Genomic DNA, 6,771 nt, shown 5'->3' on the forward strand with positions numbered 1-6,771 from the left:
CCAAGATGAATGACCCCCCCTCCATACAGCCCGCCCAACTCCCCTTCCACAGTATATCCCCCCCCCCCCCTCCTCCTCCTCCTGCCCCCTCCTCCTCCTGCTACTCAGCAAATGGCATAGGATAGAAGATTTCTAGGGGGAGGGATTTGAATGTGTGTGTGTGTGTTTGTTTGTATGTGAGATAGAGAGAGAATGAGAGGCAGGGGGAGGGAGAGATTCTACTGTGTTGGAGGAACAAGAGGGATTCCAAGTCCTTCTTCAGAGTGTCATGACTAAGGATGTTTGCGGGGGCACCAGAAGCAGAACAACATTTCTTAAATTTCCCGGGACTCTGCTGAATATTTTTCGCCCACGTTTTGGTCACGCTTCAGCTGGATCTATTGCCCTCTGTGGAATACTTTTTACATTAGAAACCGACTTATAATTGTGGATCTTAAAGGTGTTTGCAGTTGGCTTTGGATTTGGAGAGCCGGGATCTGCTTGCTGTGGCGTCATGGAAGGTACAGGTGTCCCATGGAGCATTTGGCTCAGCATATCATTAAAGAGATGGGCTTTTAACACCTAATTTAGAGGGTGTTAAGAAATGTTAGTGTTTTGGGCTGTATTTGAACCACACCCCCCACAACTGCTGTGTCTCTGTGTGGCAACACTGCATTTCTAATGATAAAAATAGTTCTTAGCTCTTTCCGCATTTCTAATGTTGGTGTGGATAGGCCTTTGATGGTGTGGAAGGCCGGCTGAATTACGTTCAGTTTTTATTTGAGCTTCATGCACGTTTTCATCGTTTTCATTGTCAATGTTAAAATATTGAAGTATCAGGCATTTGTTGCAAAGCTTCAAATTACTTTGTGTTAATATAAATTATTTTGTATTAGGAAAATACTTAGTGGCTGAAATGGAAACCTAATTTTTACTGACTCATGTCAACAACCAGGAAACGCACGTATTTAGTTTTAGCCTGATTAGTGCTGTTTTTGCTTTGGTGTGTAAATGAAGAGATTGCTTAACATGATCAAAACATGTTTTAAACCATAGTAAGCGGCTCCAGCCATTTAGCCAGAAAAGACCCTGAGCGGGTTAAGACCAAGGACCTGGCCTCACACCCTCTATTGTCAGCACTGTAATGTAATTATGCAGATCAAGGGGAAACAAAAGGAGCCCTATGGAATGTGAAAGGGAGAAAGACAGAGAGAAAGAGAGAAAAGAAGGCAAGGTTAATGCAAGGGTCCACTTACTAGGCTAATGTTAAATATCTTACTCTACTTTTGCATAGAACTTGGTAATTGGTTTGCCAGATAAAAGAAAAGGGCATATTTTTTTAATTATTTTTTTACAGTTACATGCAAACATTTAAAGGCATACATTGATTAAGGAAATTTGTGAAAAAAACTTATTTTACATGAATCCTTCTAAATTAATTTAGATAAATATATGTATATGTATATGTAATATGTATACGTGATGCTCCTCCAGAAAAGAGGAGCAGTATTATACGGTCATAAAAATGAAAATAAATTAAATAATTATTTCTTTTAATATTTTGCGATGATCAGATAGAGTTTTTTTTATAATGCAATAGTGAAACTAGACACAATAAACACAATTCTTATTCTAATTCTTTTTTTTTTACCTTTTCCTAGTGCCTTTGTGTATTTACATCATTATATGTCATCTTATACCCACTTTACTCTGCCTCCATGCCATCATTTGACTTTCTCAGCGCAGTGCAGACTTGAGTAAAACGGGAATTTTTTTTGAATATAGAATCGATTTTGAATCAAAACGTGAACGATTCCCACCACCATTGTGTGTGTGTTTGTGTAGGATCTTTCTGCAATGTACATGTGAATGTGAACACACACCCACGTGCGTGGGTGCACGTGGGTATACGTTGGCCCAGCATATGGGGACTCTCCTTGGGGCCCCTCCTTTGCAATTCCCGAGCCCCAGTATCAGCCTAAGCGGCCCCTTTAAAGCCATTACGAGAACCAAAAGACCGTTTTAAGCACTCAGGGCCATACCTGTCCCCGTGTCTAGATTTACGTCCTTCTGAATCCCCCCTGTCTCTGGGCCATCTGTGTCTCTTTTCTGGGCTGTCCGCCCTCCACGGCCTCTTTGATAAGCATCAAAATACCTAAAATAGCTGCTGTCAGGACGAGCAGGGTAAATACTTCAGGACTTGAGGCTGAGATGACCCCAGCAGACATTTCAACTGTATTCCAACTGTATTCCAACTGTGCACAGTACACACACTGTTAAATGTGCATATTAAATTCGATTGTATGCACAAATATGTATATATTTAGTATTTGTATTGAACTAACATGTGTTTGTTAATTCATTTTCGAATCGAAAATATAAAAGCCAGGAGTGGGATTGCATAGATTGCTTGAATGAACTCTCAGCCCAACCTGGCTAATCATTTACAAGTTGCAGTCACAATAACGGTCATTAAATGCAAGTTGAACCAGCTTATGTACAGTTCAGGACTTCGACCCCGGTCTGTACTTCTACACAGTGTAGCATAACCCCGTCAGGAATGATTACAAGCCAGATTGGGATAGTCAATGTTTCGGAAAGAACTTTGCTTCCTGAGTGTATAACAATGCAATCGACAAAAGGGGCAAGGTAGCTACTAGCTACCGAATCCAAATCAAAATAACAGGACTCTGTGTTTGTATGTATTTGTGTATTTGTGTATTTGTGTGTGTGTGTGTGTGTGTGTGTGTGTGTGTGTGTGTGTGTGTGTGTGTGTGTGTGTGTGTGTGTGTGTGTGTGTGTGTGTGTGTGTGTGTGTGTGTGTGTGTGTGTGTGTGTGTGTGTGTGTGTGTGTGTGTAGAGTGGGTTCAACCCTCAACTGAAACACCCAAGTGTGTTTTATGAAAATAACCCCAGGGCGGTGGTGTCAGATAACCTGTTAGGGCTCTTTTATAGACGCTACATATGTCGTGGTTTGATGCAATCTGCTACAGCTGGGGTAGCCATCTTGTTGTTCCCCCACACAAATGCAATTAGCTGAATATACTATAGTACTTGGAGATTCAATATCCAAGTGTAAATGCATTTTTTTAATACTTTGATAACAACATACAAGTATTATGTGACCGCATGTCCAAAAATAGCGCTCCCAAAACGACATCAAATCGAAGCCCTATCTCTTATCTGTCCATTATCACATGTCCCTTTTGGACATACATGTCTACTGCTTTCTTTTGTATTCAAAGGCTACATCATCATGGCAGCCAAGCTTATCTGAGATCTCTCTTCCCCCAGGTCTAGAGCGGTGACACGAGTGGAGATGTCTTAGGCCAAAGGTTTCCGTCGAGTGGTAGCGACCCAGCATGTAGCAGGACTAAACAAGACCCTTCACGCTTGGCAACAATCAGACAAGGTAAGCCCCAGCTCACGGCCTCCTGGGTGCATTGTGTATTCCCTCAACCTACTGCCTCACGTCAAGCACCGGCCTCCAGTTTATATGGCGTGTGCGTTAGTGGTATTAATCCAGAGGGACACCGGGTGTATAACTTGTCCGAGTTGTCTGTGTGCCGGAGCTGTTCCCCGCCGGTCTGTCCCCCTGTGGCCCCGGGGGGAATCCGTTGCACAGACGATCAGGCAGGCCTACGACTCGCTGTGACCCGGGGTCATAGTCATGCATTCTGTTGCTGCCACCCAGGAGCCGGGGAATACACTCGGCTGGCTGACTGTCTGACTGTCTGACTGACTGGCTGACTGTTCAACTCTTCCCCATGGCGCCCCGTTCCTTTGTAACGTTTAACCTGTTGTTTTGTAAAACGTGCGCCCGGAACTGCGCTCAAACTCATTATGCTCGTGCATCCGTCAAAGCCCCAATCAGTGAACGAATCACCCGAAATAACATTCCCCCCCCCCACCCCGACCCCCCCCCCCCCCCCCCCCCCCCGTCCCCCCCCGTCACCACGCACGACGACTGACCTTAGCAACCACCCCTGGGAGAAACATCCAGGTGACCTCTGGCCGGGTTTTGTTTTGAGGAGGGCAGGTGAGGTCGCACACAGCGGCCTCCACTCTGCTTGAGCGAGGTAATTGACAATTCAGTCCTAGAGAGGCCCCTGGGGACCCCTCGCAGGACTCCGGAGCCGCGCTCTGACCACGCCACACGACGCGGTTGTGATTGACTTTATTTTCTATTTCCTTTATTCTCTTAAGCTCTCTCTCTCTCCCAACTCTCATTGGCTCTCGCAGTTGCTCTCTCCCGAGGGTTCACAATCTCTCTCTTTCCTCCTCTGTTGCTCTCTCGTTCATTATTTCTAAAAGCGCTCTCTCTCTGTGTCTCTCTGTCAATGTCTTTCAACTCCTCTCTCTGTATTTCCCTGTTTTTATCTATCAATTTCTCTCATTGCTCTCTCTCTCCCTCTGTCTCCCCTGTTTTCTTCCCTCACTCTGTCTCCGTCCCTCTGCCTCTCTCTCTCCCCCGGTCTCTCTCTGTCCCTCTCTCTCTCTATCCCTCTGTCTCTCTCTCTCTCTCTACCCCGCTCAGTCTCTCTATCCCTCTGCCTCTCTCTCTCCCCGCTCTCTCCCTGTCCCTCTGTCTTACTCTCTCTCCCCCGGTCTCTCTCTGTCCCTCTGTCTCTCTATCCTTCTGTCTCTCTCTCTATCCCACTCTCTCTCTCTCTCTCTCTCTCTCTTTCTCTCTCTCTTTCTCTCTCTCTCTCTCTCTCTCTCTCTCTCTCTCTCTCTCTCTCTCTCTCTCTCTCTCTCTCTCTCTCTCTCTCTCTCTATCCCACTCACTCTCTCTATCCTTCGCTCTCTCTCTCTCTCTCCCTCTCTCTCTCTCTCTCTCTCTCTCTCTCTCTCTCTCTCTCTCTCTCTCTCTCTCTCTCTCTCTCTCTCTCTCTCTCTATCTCTCCCACTCACTCTCTCTCTCTCTCTCTCTCTATCCCACTCACTCTCTCTATCCTTCTCTCTCTCTCTCTCTCTCTCTCTCTCTCTCTCTCTCTCTCTCTCTCTCTCTCTCTCTCTCTCTCTCTCTCTCTCTCTACCCTGCTCTCTCTCTGTTGCTCCCTGTCTCCACCTGTACTGTAGCTCTGGGGCCGTTATCTCTGCGCTACAGGCCTTGTTAATCTGCTCCTTTGTCTGGGTCAGTCAGATTCCTGTGGCCCCCACAGAGACACACACAGGCTCCTATGTACTCACCGGCCGTGGAACCTGTCCGGGAGTGGGCCGCATGGGACACTGCGAGCTGAGAAGAGGCATCGATATATGAATGAACGGATGCCGACTTTAGGCCCTACTATGAGGATTGTATCAAAGTTGGGTTGGGTTGGGTGTTGGCAAGGATTTGACGGTCAATACACGTTGTGATACAAGGGTCCCGATTCAGTATATTAATTATTATTCTTTCATCATGGGATGTACTGCAATCATTTTAAGATAGAATTGATGTTAAATAACAAAAACAGGTAGAGTCACACAGATTAACTGAGTTCTTTGCAATTTAAAACATAGACACATTCTCCATCTTTTGTGGGCTTCTGAACTTTCTCCGAACATTGTTCTATGACTGATTAGATCGATTGGTTGTAGATGTATGAACACGAAGGGTGTACCACAAGAGACTCTCACCTTTTGGGAAATTGTTTATTCTGGAAACAATCTTTTTTTCTAAAAGGCAGATCCAAAGCTTTTTTGTATCCATTGCTTTACCTCAAGGCATTGTGTTGCATTAAGTCTGACATTCATTTGCTAATCTATACATTAATTTGTTTTGTCAAAATGGCGTTGGAGTCAATCCATTTTATAGAGTGTTCCGCTGTGTCACATTAAGTTCTAGCGCAGATTATGATTTACCATGAGGAGTCTGGTATAAAGGCTAGGTTATCCATTAATATAGTTATAATTCGGAATGTTGGATGATGTATTTGCTGTCTTTTAACATCTCCTCCGTCAAAACAGAGATGAGAGCACATGTTTGGACTCATTGGCCCATTCTGGAACACACACTTATATTTGGTCTGTTGCTCTCTCTCTCTCTCTCTCTCTCTCTCTCTCTCTCTCTCTCTCTCTCTCTCTCTCTCTCTCTCTCTCTCTCTCTCTCTCTCTCTCTCTCTCTCGTGCTCTGGGGGGGGGGGGGGTTCTTAACTGTTCCCAAGCAGCTGAGGCCTTCAACCTGGGACTAAACTTGGCCGCCGGTCTCCTTGGTGTTCAACACAGGTGTCCAACAGGCAACTGTAGCTCAAGGACAAATGTAGGAGGGGAGGGGGGGGGTGGGTTGTTTCAGGCCAAGAGCATATGTCAGGAGAAGCAGCCGACAAGACCTACTCCTGCCATTTAACTCTTTTTCATCCAACTCAGTTGAATGCTTTTGATCACTTGCCCGGGTCGGATAAACATGGATAGTGATTTGTTTTTGAGGGGGGATCACGAGGGAACATTCCTGGCATGGAGTGGGAGCATGGAGCGGTTGGACTTTATTTTTTACTTACCTTCCTTAGAGCAAAACCCCAACCCAAAGCAAATACGCATTTGTCTTAACTTTGACTGACTTCCATTCCATTCAGCCTAAGATCGAGACCTTTCCCCACTATGGAACAAGGATTGTAATAAATCTTTGATCCCAGCCGATGATGTAGTGGATGTTTAATTTATAAGGTCATTGGTGTAGGGAATTGATATTGTTAAAGCAATTTGGGTAATTATTAGATATCATCAGGTATTAGAGAAGGAAATCTCCCCCACTTTATTTTGGTTTCTCCTTATCTCTCCCCGCTCTTATTCTTCCCTCTAACCCCGGAT

At 45.1% G+C, this 6,771-nt stretch overlaps 1 protein-coding gene across 1 annotated transcript in view; it reads left to right on the forward strand.

The window, feature by feature from the left end:
* The window catches only part of greb1l (GREB1 like retinoic acid receptor coactivator), a 77,688-nt gene that overhangs the window by 44,995 nt on the left and 25,922 nt on the right, over positions 1-6,771 (forward strand). The window contains exon 3 of the mRNA XM_056596855.1: positions 3,274-3,391. The gene's annotated coding sequence lies outside the window, so the exon portion shown is untranslated. The remainder of the gene's footprint in view (positions 1-3,273; positions 3,392-6,771) is intronic.

The sequence above is a fragment of the Gadus chalcogrammus genome, chromosome 8 (assembly GCF_026213295.1).
Source record: "Gadus chalcogrammus isolate NIFS_2021 chromosome 8, NIFS_Gcha_1.0, whole genome shotgun sequence".
Taxonomy (NCBI): Eukaryota; Metazoa; Chordata; class Actinopteri; order Gadiformes; family Gadidae; genus Gadus; species Gadus chalcogrammus.